This window comes from Seriola lalandi, unplaced genomic scaffold (genome assembly GCF_002814215.2).
Source record: "Seriola lalandi dorsalis isolate HSWRI2012SDOR001 ecotype SW California unplaced genomic scaffold, Sedor1 jcf7180002054578, whole genome shotgun sequence".
In the NCBI taxonomy this organism is placed as follows: Eukaryota; Metazoa; Chordata; class Actinopteri; order Carangiformes; family Carangidae; genus Seriola; species Seriola lalandi.
This window is the reverse complement of record NW_019525131.1, coordinates 1499842-1514741: the sequence shown is the minus strand read 5'-3', so window position 1 is coordinate 1514741 and position 14900 is coordinate 1499842. Positions and strand designations below refer to the sequence as shown.

At 38.9% G+C, this 14900-nt stretch overlaps 1 pseudogene; it reads left to right on the top strand.

Moving 5' to 3' along the window:
• The first annotated feature begins 312 nt into the window (after window positions 1-312).
• On the top strand, window positions 313-1821 carry LOC147818475 (uncharacterized; annotated as a pseudogene).
• Window positions 1822-14900: the final 13079 nt, after the last annotated feature.

The window sequence follows — 14900 nt, the reverse complement described above, 5'->3', positions numbered from 1 at the left end:
CCTCTAATTAAAGGTATTGCGAAGATATCAGAAAAATGGCATAAACGTTGGCCTTAAATTGATCAACCTTGGCCAGTGGAAGGGACTCTTAACCCTGATGTAATTAAAACGATGCAGGTACTTGTGTCAACCTATAAAGCAGATGAAAAGAAGGGTAAAAAAGGGAAACAACGTAAAGAAAAAAGACAAAAAGAGCTTGGCATTCTTCAGTTGTTTGAAAATGAGGGACAGAAACGCTTAAAAGCTGCAAAAGATAAGAATGACAGAGGTATAGAAATAATTCGGAAAAATGTAAAAGAAATAGAAAAAGTGATGGCAGAAATTAATACACCATTTTCACATACAGATCCAATCAAGAGTCCTCCACCTTATGAGAAGGAAGTGGAGTATAAGGAGATTTATCCTCAACTTCCAATGTTGAGCCAGGAAGGGAGGTATAGCATCAGAAATGACAATGATCAGGTGATAGAAACAGGACAGGCATAGACAACAACTAAAATGTACCCATCCACTAAGAATAAAAAGAAAACATTACATGCTGACTCCAGAGGAAAGTTAGGATCTAAGGAGAAGGATTCAGAGGAAGATCTGAGTGATTGTGGAAAACCAATGGGAGCATATGGCCTAACAGTCAGGAGACTCCTGGCTAGAGCAGAAAAAAAGGGAGCTGATAAGGGAGAGAAAAAACAGACCAAAGAGGGAAAGCAGAAAAAAGCCAAAGATGATAGTTCCGCAGAAAGCGAGGATGAGAGTAGGGACAGAGACTCAGACAGTGATAGTCCTCTAGATGAGTCTGATGAAATAGTATATAGTCTTAGACGAAGAAGAAATAAAAAACAGCTGGAGGAAGAGATTGATGCAGACATTAAACAATGCCTTACAGAATTGGATGCATGCCCTTCACCATATACTACACGAAAAATAGAAGAATACTTAAAAGAGCTAGAAACAAAAAAGAAAGAGTTAAAGAAAAAAGATTCAAAGAAATCAGAAAAGGGAGAAGAAAGATACTTTCTGCGTTCAAAAACAAAACATAAATCCGATAAAATGCTCCCAGTGGTAATTCGTGGCCAGAACTTTGAATATAGACCTTGGCAGAACACAGACATGACTGACATCTTGGAGAAATTACCCATTCTCCAAAACGGAGCACATCCGTGGATCTCAAAGTTAGAAGAACTTATGGTGGGGATACAACTTGCCATGGGAGACATTAAGAGACTCCTAGCAAACATCTTAGGGGTCCCAGCCATGGAGGAAATCCTCCAGAGAGCAGGACTTAATCGATTTGTGGCAACTTCTGTAAATGACTCGGAACTGTTTGCAGCAAATAGAGGTCAAATGTGGAGGTCTTTGAGAGACACCTTTCCCACTAATGTGCACCCTGACAATGTCCTCATTGAACCACTGGGACAAAATGAAAATCCAAGAGCCTATGTTTCAAGAGCTCTTCAAACCTGGAGAAATGTTACAGGTAATGATCCAGATGAACGTCAAATAGAACAGTCAGTACTGCGAGATAAAGTACAAAAGGGGCTGCCGCTACCAGTGAGAAGTAAACTTGCTGAGGTGGTAGGTCTTGGAAGTATGACGAAGAGTGTTTATATGGATCACATAGCCCATCAGGTGGAGCTATATAGGAAAAAAGAGAATGCTCAGAAAGAACAGGATCAAGAGGTCCTTCGAAAACTCAACCAAGTCCAATTAGTGGACAACAAAAGGAAGGAAAAAAAGCAGGCTGTGGTTATACAAACTCAGTCTCCACAGAATCAATCATTATCACAACCACAACCAAACCAGGTTCAGTTTCAATCATCTTAGCCAACACAGATGGGTCCAAGCGATCCCTACCTGCAACCTGTTTTTGGTCAGGTGCAGACTTGGAGAGGAAGAGGTAGAGGAACCTTAGGACGAAGAAGGGGAGGAAGATTTATACCATATTCTCAACAATCTTCTGAAGCATGTTATAACTGCGGACAGTGTGGTCACTTTGCTCGTGAATGTAACTATAGAGGAAACTCTAGAGGAAATTACAGAGGAGGATTCAGGGGCCAACCAAGGTCATCCACAGGGCCGGTGAACCCTTACAGGGGTCCGGAACCAGGATTCTAGAGGTGCCCAGAAGACTCGAAAGGGGGGTGTCAGCTGGTAGTATCAGGGCCGGAGAGAGATCCAACAATAGAGGTGAAAATAAACAATCAGCCATTGGAGGCAATGGTTGATAGCGGAGCTGCTTTCACCTGTATTCGGCCTGAAGATGCTATACATCTCCCCATGTCTGGTCAATTGATTCGGACAATCGGGTTTGAGGGAATTAAACAGCTGATCCCACTCACAAAACCAATCGAGCTCTGCTATAAACACAAGAAAACTACAATACCTATACTGGTATCAGAAAGTACACCTATAGCTCTGTTGGGAAGAGATGCATTGTGTGGATTGAATTGTACAATAAAGTGCACACCAGACGGCTGTCTAGTGGAAGTGCCAAACCAGGTTGCTAATCAATTTGTGATGACAACGGAAGCTGAAACTTCTTCAGTATTTTGGATAGGAAATCTTAGCACTGAACTGTTGGAACCAGCTAATCTGTGGGAGAAGTTCATTGTAGCAAACATGCCCAATGCTAAACTTCCAGAATATCCATTTCACTGTACACTCAAGTATTTCAAAAATGCTGATCAGTCGATCCCAGAAGAATGGCTGAGTCGTCAGCCAAATCAAGTCCAACTCAGTACATGTTGCATAATTTTAGGACCACAAGGAGCAGCTATAAAGATAAACAGAGATGACTATTTGAATGGAGAATTTGATATAAAAAAGAGTGTGCCACATGTAACTTTATTGGTGTCAGAAGGATATGAGCAGAAACACATAGGAGAGATGATGGTGGAAGCAGAAAATGTTGTCTTTGAACCAATGAAAGAGAATCATGCCATTTGGAGAAGTAAAGATCAAAAGTTTATTAAAATTATGATCTCTGCACAAGGATGGGGACAACCACAGGTTGTGCGGATGACACACGAATCAATTTGCAGCGCTAAAGTAGATTCAGACTCTAGGAGAGAGGAGATGTTGAAACAAGTGCCAGAGTGTTTGTGGGCTCAACATAATACTGACATTGGACTAGTAAAATCAGCTCAACCAGTGAAAGTTGAACTCCGACCAGGAGTTAAATCTCCTTGGAAAAATCAATATCCATTGAAGGAAGAAGCGGTTCAAGGAATTGAATCACAAATTGAAGGACTTTTAAAGGCTGATGTTTTGAAAATAACACAAAACCCTAAAAGTAATACACCTTTGCTGCCTTTGAAAAAACCAGATGGTTCTTACCGTATGGTACATGATCTAAGAGCAGTGAACGAAGTGGTATCTGATTTTCCAGCAGAGGTACCAGACCCGCACACTTTGCTAGCTCAAATCCCGCCAGAAGCTACACATTTTACAGTGTTAGATTTGTGTGGTGCATTTTTCAGTGTTCCACTTAGTACAGAAAGCCGAGATTTATTTGGATTTACATACAAGGGACAGTTTTATGAGTATAAGAGATTGCCTCAAGGATTCAAACATAGTCCTCACATTTTCAATAAAGTATTGAAGGATGATCTGACAGGGATCGACCAGATGCTAACAAGTACTGTTATTCAATACGTGGATGATATCATTATTTGCTCACCAAATGAGGAAACATGTCACAAGGACTCAATTAAATTGCTACAAATACTGGCAGAGAAGGGACATAAGGCTTCTCAGAAGAAGCTACAATATTGTCAGGAGAAAGTAGTTTATTTGGGTCAAATAATAACACAGGGTCACAGAAGCATTTCTGAGAGTCAGTTGGAAGCAATTCGAAAGGTTCCTAAGCCTAGAACTGTCAGAGAGATGTTGACGTTTCTTGGTATTGCTGGATATTCCTCTGCATGGATAGAGGATTATGCTAGTTTAACAGGACCTTTGAGAGCTATGATCAAAGATACTGGTAATGCTCAATTACATTGTAATCTTTCCTGGACTCAGGATGGTCTTTTGGCATTTGAAACAATCAAACAGAGACTACAAGAAGCTCCAGCATTAGCACTTCCAGATTATACTAAAAATTTCTTGTTGTATGTGTCTACTTCTACTGGAGGTAAATATGCATGTGCAGTACTTTGTCAGCCAACAGGGACAGGAACCAGTCCTCAACCTATTTCATATTATTTTACTGCATATTCTGATGTAGAATTGGGACTACCACTGTGCTACAGAGCAATGGTTGGAGTGTCTTTGATGTACGATAAAGCATCATCAGTCACTATGGGTTATCCAGTAACAATACTCACACATCATAGTCTCAGAAATCTTTTGAACTATGGCAAATACACATTGACCATGCCTAGGCTTAGAGACTATCATAGACTCTTAGAACAGGAAGATGTCACTCTAGTGAGATGTGCTACGGTGAATCCAGCGGAAAATCTGCCAACCCCAGAAGATGGTGAACCCCATGATTGTGTTCAGGAAGCTGAGAAATATTCAAAACTTAGATCTGATTTGAAAGCCCTCCCATTGCATGAAGCAGACTTGGAATATTGGACAGATGGTTCTTGCTATCGTGTAGGGGATAAATTGAGTGCTGGTTATGCTGTGGTAAGAGCACAAGGAGAGGGATTTGTTGTAGAAAAAGCTGAAACAATACCTCAACCTGCATCTGCACAACTTGCTGAACTTGTAGGGTTAACTGAAGCATGTCTGTTAGCAGAAGGTAAGCGAGTGACCATATATACCGATTCTGCATATGCACATAATGTATGTCATTTGTTTGGATCAGTATGGAGGAGCCGAGGGTTTAAGAAAACAGATGGTTCTCCAATACAACATCACACTCAGATAATGAAATTGTTGCAGGCTATGATGAAGCCTAAAGAAATAGCAATAGCTAAATGTGCAGCACACAGAATGGATGTGTCAAAAGTCACCCAGGGGAATAAAGCGGCTGATGAAGCTGCTAAAGCAGTCACGGGTGCAGACAAACCAGGTAAAGTTCTTTTGGTCACTCATGAAGTCGACTTAGAAGATAAAATTACGTCCAGGGATGTGATTTTGATGCAGGAAACAGCATCTGCAATGGATAAACAGTTGTGGCAAGATCGAGGTGCTACACAAGATTCTACTGGTCTTTGGAGAAATCATGAAGGGCTGGTAATAGCACCCCCAGACCTGTTGGGTTTGATGATCCAGGAAGCACTTGGGTTAGCTCATGTTGCAAGGGGGGAAGTTAAAAGAAAGATCACAAAGGAGTATGGATTTTGGGCTCCATGTTTGCTGGAACAGATTGACTATGTCATAGGCAGATGTACGATCTGTTTGAAAAATAACATTCGGAGAGGAGTAATGGTTCCTCCTGGTTATATTCCAACGCCGAAAGGTCCTATGAGAGAGTTAGTGGTGGACTTTGTCGACATGATAAAACCAGTTGAAGGTAAAAGATACATGCTCGTTGTTGTGGACAGATTTTCTCGATGGCCTGAAGCTTGTCCGACTAAGCGGAAGGATGCTCAGTCAGTTGCCAAGTTTTTGTGTAGAGAAGTCATAAGCAGGTGGGGACTTCCAGATCGGATATCCTCAGACAATGGGAAAGAGTTTGTGGATAAGACTGTGAAACTGATTTTGCAAAAGTTGGGAATTAAACAACGTCTTGCTGCTGTTTATCATCCACAAAGTCAAGGAATTTGTGAGAGAATGAATGGCATCTTAAAAAATCGCATAGTGAAAATTTGTCAACATACAGGTCTCAATTGGGTAACTGCACTTCCATTAGCATTAATGGTGTGTCGCTCGAGTGAGTTACGTGATTTGCACATGACACCTCATGAGTTGCTCATGGGAAGAAGGATGCCGACACCTTGTTTACGAACAAGTGGAAAGGGTCCAAGTCTGTCTCTGTTGGAGGATGAAATGCGAGCATATGTTACATATATGGCTAATTTCCATAAAAGAATATCTACATATGTCTCTGACAGGCAAAGGAAAGAGGAGATACAGGAGAGGCTCGATGAGCAAAGGAAGAACACAGTGCAACCTGGAGACAAGGTGTTCGTGAAGGTATTTAGAAGAAAGTGGTATAACGAACGCCGTGAAGGGCCATTTGAAGTTGTTCGCAGTACGGGAACTGCGGTCCAGGTTAAAGGGTCTCCAACTTGGTATCATTTGTCACATTGTGTTAAAGCACCAACAGAGGAGGTGCCACCCTCGCAGAGCCGAGATGGCGAGCGCTCAAATCTCCAGAGACAGAACTCGGAAGAGGAAATTGTCAATGTTACCGACAATGGTGATGATTCTGTACACGCTGATGATGGTGCCGGAACTGACACTGCAGTCGATGGACAGGAGAAAAGGTTCAATGAGATTGACTTCCGACATATCCCGGAAACAGCAGAACCTGTTTCAGTGGAGTGTGAAACGTCAAAGACTAAAAAGAGCTGTGAACCTGTCTCAGGAGGATCCGGAGATCCGGTCAGGGATAGGAATCCAAGACCAAACCGGAAAAGAGTCAGACCAAAATGTTACGGAGACTGTGGTGACAGTTAAGCTGGGTAACACAGCGTATCTTCCTTGTAAATGTGGGAGATGGAATACTGGCGGCAACAATCCTCCCAAGTGGAAGAATAGTCGCGGTGAGGAGATATTGTTGTCAGGACCTGAAGTAGATACAGTGCCTCGTGAGGAGAGGAAGTATCTTTTGTATAATGACGTGAGGTGGTCCAGAGTTATAGGTGACTGTTCACTAGTCTTGAGAAATGTTAGAGGGGAAGATCAAGGAGAGTATGAGTGTACTTATTTGGAGCCAGAGTTTAAATTAGTTCCATTTCAAAACTATTGGAGGGAGAATTATGTAACTCGTAAGGTAACCCTTAGGATAAAGGATTGGAAGCCTATTGAGGTTTCCACAGCCGTTAAAAAAGTTCAGGAACAATTTACTACAATAACCCCGGGAGTGAACAAAACTCAGACGAAGTTGGTTACTTTGCCTTCAGAAACCACCAAGAGAACTAATGTAACAATGCAATCGACTACTTTAACAGCAACTTTGAAGATTAATGTTACAACAGAAACAACGACTTTGATGTCTAAAAATGCTATAAATGTGACACAACCACCTAAGGAGACTTCTTTGGTACTCAAGGAAGTAGTAAATGTAACCCAGAAACCTATGCTGAAGTTGGAGTCTGGTGTAAACAGTAGCAGTGACATTTTTGCAGTTGAAGACAAGATGGTGGAAGAAAATAAGGTTGATTCATCTGGGACAGCTCAACAGACGATTCCAGATGTAGAAGATGAGTTTTTTGACATTAATAAGATGTCTGAGGAAATGATTGTAAATCGAGATCATGCTTTACGAAAGAGAGAAGCTGAATGGAAGGCATTTGGATTTGACTCTTCTGTGTTACAGATTAAAGATACATGGGCGGCTAAGAACCTATGGTTCCAGCAGTGGACTCATTCGGTAAGATCCCAGCCCAAAGATTGAATGGTCCATGTGTAGTGAAAGTTCCATCACCAAGCACATGGCCTTCGATTTTGGAGGCTATACCTCAACCTTTATCAACCATGTGTCAATCTTTTGCTTTATCATGGCTATTGTATCAGCAGCAGTCAGCAACAGACGCACTTATGTCTTTGTCAAAACATCTGTTTAGACCTAAATTTAATTGCTCTTGGTTAGAAAAACTACCTTACATAAATTTGATCGATCAACAGGAAAATATGCTAACAGCAATCCCAGATGATATGGTTGTGACAGCTAAAATGGCTGATAGCTGTTTCTGTTCAAATAATACCTATGGCGGACCAGGAATGTTTATGGGATTATCGGAGTGTAAGGAGTACTTAATGACTGCGGATGAGAGTAAAGGCAAGGTTAGGACTGAAAAGTATAAAGTGTCATTTACGGTTCCTAATCAGAGACATCCGAAAACTGTAATGGTGAAGGATCAGCTTTTGCCTGGTAATGAGACAATAGGAAATTTTAAAGATATTTGGTGGGTTTGTGGAGATAAGGCATATATATTTCTGCCACATGGATGGACAGGTTGTTGTTATATGGCTACACTGACACTCCCATATGAAGTTTTTTCTATTCAGAAAGGAGAGATGCCTGAAGACGATGATCAACCTAATGCTGTTCCCGAAAATAGAAAGAAGAGGGAGTTAGCGCAATTTCATAAGTTGGAAGCCTACCATTGGAAAGTCAGTCTAGGAGAAAAGTGGGGAATAGGACTGTTTCCATGGTATGGTGTGACATTTTTGGCAGATCACATTGATAATATCACATACACCTTACAGGGATTTGCTAATGAAACCGTAATGGGGTTTGAACATTTGTCAAATACTCAAAGGAGTCATAGACTGACATTGTTGAAGCATGACATGGCTCTCGACTACATTTTGGCCAAACAAGGTGGCCTATGTGTAGCTTTGAATCTAACAGGAGATGCTTGTTACACTTTGATTCCAGATACGTCTGATAATATGACTAGTGTCATAGGTGCATTAAAACAAATAAGAGATGCATTTGGCCCATCAAAAGGAGCTGGATGGTCTGCAAATTCTTGGTTGCAGAGCAAACTAGGACCAGTAGGAGCAGTGTTGGTTCAAATACTGGTGGCAGTGCTTCTATCATTATGTGTGATGTTTTGTTGTTGTACACTATTGTTGACCTTTGCGAAGGCAATGATAATGCGATGGGTTGGTGTTGTAATGCCTGGAGATCAATCCCAGATGCCGTTACTACAGAGGGAAAGTAAAGTTGATGATGAGGAAGAGATGGTAGAAGGAGAGTTAGTGGAGAAATACCCATATTGAACATTTAATTCTAGTATATTCTTAACATTCTTTTTATTGCGAGTGATTGTTTAGGAGGTGTGCAAGGGGGGAAATGGAAAGTGTGAACTATAACCTGACATAATATGAAGTTTTGAATTTATATTACACTCTGTATTTGATGTTTAAAATGCATTTGTTGTTTTTGGCAAAGATACTGGTTTGTGTTTTTCTTTTTCTTCTTCCAGAAGGACAGTGGGGGAAAACTATTTTGAAGGGACTCAGAAGCACAAAAATTGACAGTTACAAAGGACTGAAGGATTCTGAACAAGGACATGGTGATGTTCAGATCCGATACAACATCAACACTACAATAAAGAAGTCGACGCTGCTGAGGAGCTGCAGTGTGATATATTCTTATGTTTTCACCTACATATATATTTTTATGAGTGATACTTAACTTTTATAATGATTTATTTGTATCAATTGTTTGTAGAATGATGTTTTTTATTGAGTAAATATATTGGGACCTCAGATGTTTTTTCTTTTAACGCCTAGGGAAATTGGGGACTAGGCAGGGAAAGGTCCATTGGAAGGTGCGACGGGACGACTGGCCTGAATTTGGACAAAATTTTGATTTTCCTTTCTGAGGTTTCTATATGTGTTTACTTAAATTGTAGTCTGCATAAATTGTTACAAATAATGACAGTTTTCATTTTTGATGAAGTACTGTAAGTGGTCGCCTAGGCAGAGGGGCCGTGGGAGAATTTTCCTGTCCAGAGTGTTTGATGGAAAATTAAGGAAAGATGGCTGTCAGACAGGTTTTTCGCTCTCACACTCCAAAAAAAAAAAAAAAAAAAAAAGATATTGCTAAGAAATTAAAATATGCTATTTAGTTACACCTGAGAATGCAATATTGTTCAATAGCGCTTTTTAAGCGACTGGATCGGCTCTTTTCCTTGTTAGAAGCTGTGGTATCTTGGCTGAGATATGAATACAGGATGGAAATGTTATGGAGGATACTCTAGGAGTGAAGGCCGGGGCCTGATGAGGGGGAGTACCTCTCCTGACTTCCACTTCCTTGCATTGCTCAATATGAACCTTTGTTCAACGTGACAAGTTTTATGTTATCATCTATTTGAACTTAGAGAATAACCATTTATGGACATAAATGTTGGTTCTGCTCTTCCATAGGCTGTTAGGATTGGGCAAAGAGGTATCAAGAAAATATTCAGCCTATAAATTGTATGGGTTTGGGACAAACGGGGGAGATCCTTTTTGGCCTTGGGTCCTCTCACAGGCTGTTTTTGATGCTTGTTCAAAGATGCTGTGTCTTTTTGTAATAAACCTTTTTATCTACAACTGAGCCGGTGTCAGCAGAGATTCCTTCATCATCATCACATCATCGCAAGAGAAGAAACAACAAAGCTTTCTCTGTGTCTGAGAACTGAGTTTTTCTCACTTGTTGTCCTGTCCATACAGAGCACTCCAGGATAGGTTTTCCTGTCTATTTGAGTAGCATTCATGAAGAATATGATAGGTTTCATGTTTACATGTCATAAAGTTATCAGTTACACCTGAGAATGCAATACTGTTCAATAGCGCTGTTTTAACGTTTCCAGCGTCAGGATCGGCTCCTTTCCTCCTTCGAAGCTGTCTCTGTGTCTGAGAACTGAGTTTTTCTCACTCGTTGTCCTGTCTTTACAGAACACTTCAGGATAAGTTTTCCTGACCATTTGAGTAGCATTCATGAAGAATATGATGGATCACTACTGTCTAAGCACTTTGGGCGTTGGATTCTGCTTTAATCATTGTCAGAAGCTGTCTCTATTTCTTTACAGAACCCAATAGGATGAGGTCTCCTATCTATTAGAGGAGCACTCGTGAAGAATATGATGGATTTCATGCTGACATGTCATAAAGTTATCAGTTTCACCTGAGAATGCAATACTGTTCAATAGCGCCGTCTAAGCGCTTTGAGCCATTGATTTTGCTTTAATTATCGTCAGAAGCCGTCTCTGTGTCTGCAAAATTAGTTTTTCTCACTCACTGTCCTTTCTGTACAGAACACCTCAGGATGAGGTCTCCTGTCTATTTAAGTAGCACTCATTACGAATATGAAGGAAACCATACTTAAATGTCATAAAGTTATAAGTTACACTTGAGAATGCATAATTCTGCGCAGTTGATTCTGCTTTAATTATCATCAGAAGCTAACTCTTTGTCAGCTATACTCAGTTTTCACATTAAGTGTGATTACCGAACAAGAAGACCTCAGGATGAGATGAATTTGAAGTTAAAACAGACTGTACTGATACTCGGCACAATACATTGTTCACAATACTTCCAGCACTTCATCCACAGCGTTCACACCATTACATATCAATCTCTGCCTTTTTTCTCTTCGCCTGTCTTTTTTAACAGGAACACCTTAGTATGGTGTTTTCCATTTGTATTAGTTGCAATTAGGACAAATATGAAGTGAAACAGACTTGTCTGTAATATTATGTCAGTTTTTACTGAAAATGTTAAAGTGTTCATCTGAGTGTGTCTAGTGCCAGCAGCAGTCTATTCGGCGCATATGAAAAGGCTAAGGTTACTCAAATAACCACTCTTGACTACTGCTGTGAACATGAAGACAAGAAATGAGGCTGGTTTAGAGCAAAGGGAGGATCTACACAGTATTATAATGATGTTCTTAATAACGTTCTCAGACATTGCATGTGATATCTCAAGACTCAAGTGTCTCAAATGATTTCCTGTGTATTGACTTGATTAGTTATCACATAATATGTCCTAAATTATATGTATGAAGGAAAGAATGATGTTTTGTCTGATATTCTTTTGTTGCATGTTTTTCTACATATTTTTCTTGAATTTTTGGTGAGAACTAATATGTGAGAGAAAGGGGCAAGTGATGGAGATGATGAACAAATGATTTGGAGACATAAGATGTGTACAAAATATGGAAACTTGATCAAAAACATATTTAGTTTTTCAGTGGACATTTTTACTATTTTTACAATTTAATTTACTTATTTTTAATTATTTATATTTACATTTTTTCTAATGTCATTAGATGCCTTGGTCTGAATTATTTTATTTTCAGTTTATAATTGTTTTTTCAGGAAAAAGAGCTTACTGTATTTTTGTTTGAATAAGTCCTGGACTTTCATAACCAAATCATGAACAGATTTCACAGGGGCTGGTGATGAAAAGCTGGCTAAACAGAACATGACAGAACATGTACAAAAATCTGCAAAAATCTGTTTTAACACAACTGGATTTCCTATCAATATATGAACATGCAGAATCTTTAATAAATTATGTGTATCCATACATGTGGAATTCATCCTATGGGTGGTGCTACTACACTTACATTTTCAGTTATTTATCTGGATAAAACTGAGATACAAATGAGCTACAATCCAAGCACTGATAGAACTTCTATTGGCTTAAGTACTTGCAAATCCTTGAAATTACCATTAACTAAAAATGAACTTATGTGTCAAATATTAAAAGTAGTTCAAAGCAAACTAGATCATAGCCAATAAGCTGGACCGAGCTGACGCAAAGTAGTTTAATTTTTACTCAAAGGCTGCCACTACCTGTATATATTTGACAGATCAAATATTATCGTATAATTGACACTTTATTTCAAGTTTTGACTCATTACAGTACAACCACTCCACAGTAAAATAACAAAATAATGCTGCCATTTTGATGCCTAACTGGACAACTTTGCAAAATTTGGAATATAACAAAATCAAAAACATATTTAGTACTAAACAATATAACATTTTGTTTATTATATAATCTCAGTAAAATGTTGCAGGCATAAATCTAAAAAAATCAAAGTGCCCCAGAAGTTAACTTAAATTAATTTTGTTGTGTTCATGGACTATGCGGCTCTGTAATCAAGTGTACTCTTCAAAAGCAGATTTTATCTCTAAGACTCACTCAGCACTTGATGGAGTAAGTGCAATGATATCATTACACCTTTATTATTCTCTACAATTCTCTTGAATTTTGATTATCCTTCTATCACACACATTTTAGCATTGAACTTCATTAACACTCCAATGTAGTTTTGTTTGTCATTACTGAAATAGGATTGTGTCAACTCACTGAAGCAAAATTTGCCTTAATGCAACTCCATGGGCACTTTAAAGAAATACAGTAGCTCTAACAAACCTCTAACTTAATCTGCTTTAAATGTCTCTTAATTTTTTGGGGCCTCATTTCAGGACTTAATTCTGTTCTTTGCTTGTACCTTTCCCTGTCTTCTTCACCTAAACTGGACTACTGGCAAAAAAGTTAAGGACATTCCATAACTTTGTACTCACATTTTACAATCAAGAAGTCTTAATTTTTTAAAAACATTAATACAGTAAAATAAACTTCTTCTCACAGTAAAGTAAAGTCGAGGGTAGTCAACTACTTAAAACATTCTTTGTCAGCAAACAGGATTACACTTAAGCAGTAACACACATCAACAATTCTGTCAAACATTTTTACTGTCTCTGCAAACTGAGTTTGTTGTAGCGTTAATGCCATAATTTAGAATTTACTCTAGTTGAAATGGGGCACCAGTTCTCTGAGAGGACAACAATGAATTACTTCATTGATAAATTTATCAATCTCATATCAGAAGCCATGACTTCTTGATTCAATGGATCTCCAGTCTCTATGTCAAAAGAATACAACAGGACAACAACTGGGTGTAAATAAAGGAGTTTATTAACTAAACTACTATCTACAGAGTAAATGCAAGGTGTAATAATCATAAAGATGAAAATAATAATGAAATGAGCGGTGTGATGAGTTGACCATGGTGGGAGAGAATATGTTATGACTATACTCTGTGGCTATACCGCTAATTATAGTACGTCTACGAATCAGAGGACCCTTGGCTGGAACCCAGGTGGCTGTGGTTGCCATGGTAACCCTGGAGCTTCTAGCTTTTTAGCCTTCTCTAGTTTCGTCTAGCATGTTCTCTTGTCTTAGCTTTTAGCAATGTGTGAATTGATCACGACTGTTTTATCCCCTGGGGGCTGGCGCACGTTTCAGGGGCGTCACCCTTCTCCTTTGTTTCAAGTTGGAGAAGAGAGTAATTTTCCACGGAACTTTTGAGTAGTTTGATTCTACAGTTTACCTATGAACTCGCACATCCATCTTCCACCATGACCATAAAACATTAAATGAAATAACATATAAACATAATGGTACTAATAATGATAGACAGGAGTAATACAAGTGTGGATTTCATATTACATTCTTCAAACCTGGAATTAATCATAATACAAGTGGTTAACTGATCAAACAACAATATAAACACTTCTTAAAGTTAATAGTCTATAAATGTGGCTTACATAGCAGTTCTTTAACTGTAATAATAACAATATGGACATTCTGGATGTCATGTAGTGTGTGTTATCTTGTGTGAAGGATGCTGACAGTATGGTCACATGAAGGACATTGTCTTAAAGTCTACATGTTACATTTCAAACATTGTATAGGATAGACGTTTGGGATTAAATTATTACATAGACACATCTCATGAGTTACAGAACAGTTAGATATTTAATTTTACTTTCTTCCTTAGATCTGTGTCTGTGAAGAGTGTTCTGCTGGTCACTACCCAGGATTAGAATGTAGGTTGTAGTTTATGACTCTTATCTAGAGAGGGACAGAAGAAGGGAGGTTGGTGTGTGTGTGCGTGTGTGTGTGTTCATGCATAGCACAGAGAGGCCAGGATTCACACCTTAGTGATAATCAGTCCTTTTGGTTTTACTTGTCCTATATTAGATTAGATTAGATTAGATTAGATTAAACTTTATTTATCCCACAACTGGGAAATTCATTTACCACAGCAGAAAAATAAACATCTATAGAATAAAACATCTATGGAAATATACAACAGAAATATACCAAATATACATAATAAATACAATATACAATATATAAGAAACAATCAAATATCAATAGACAGAGTGTTATTTTTACAAACTGGAGATTTTGCCTATATTATCCAGTTGCCTGGTGTCCATTGGTTGATCCTCTGGAGCTGACCCTTTGACCCTTGGTCTGATTCTGTG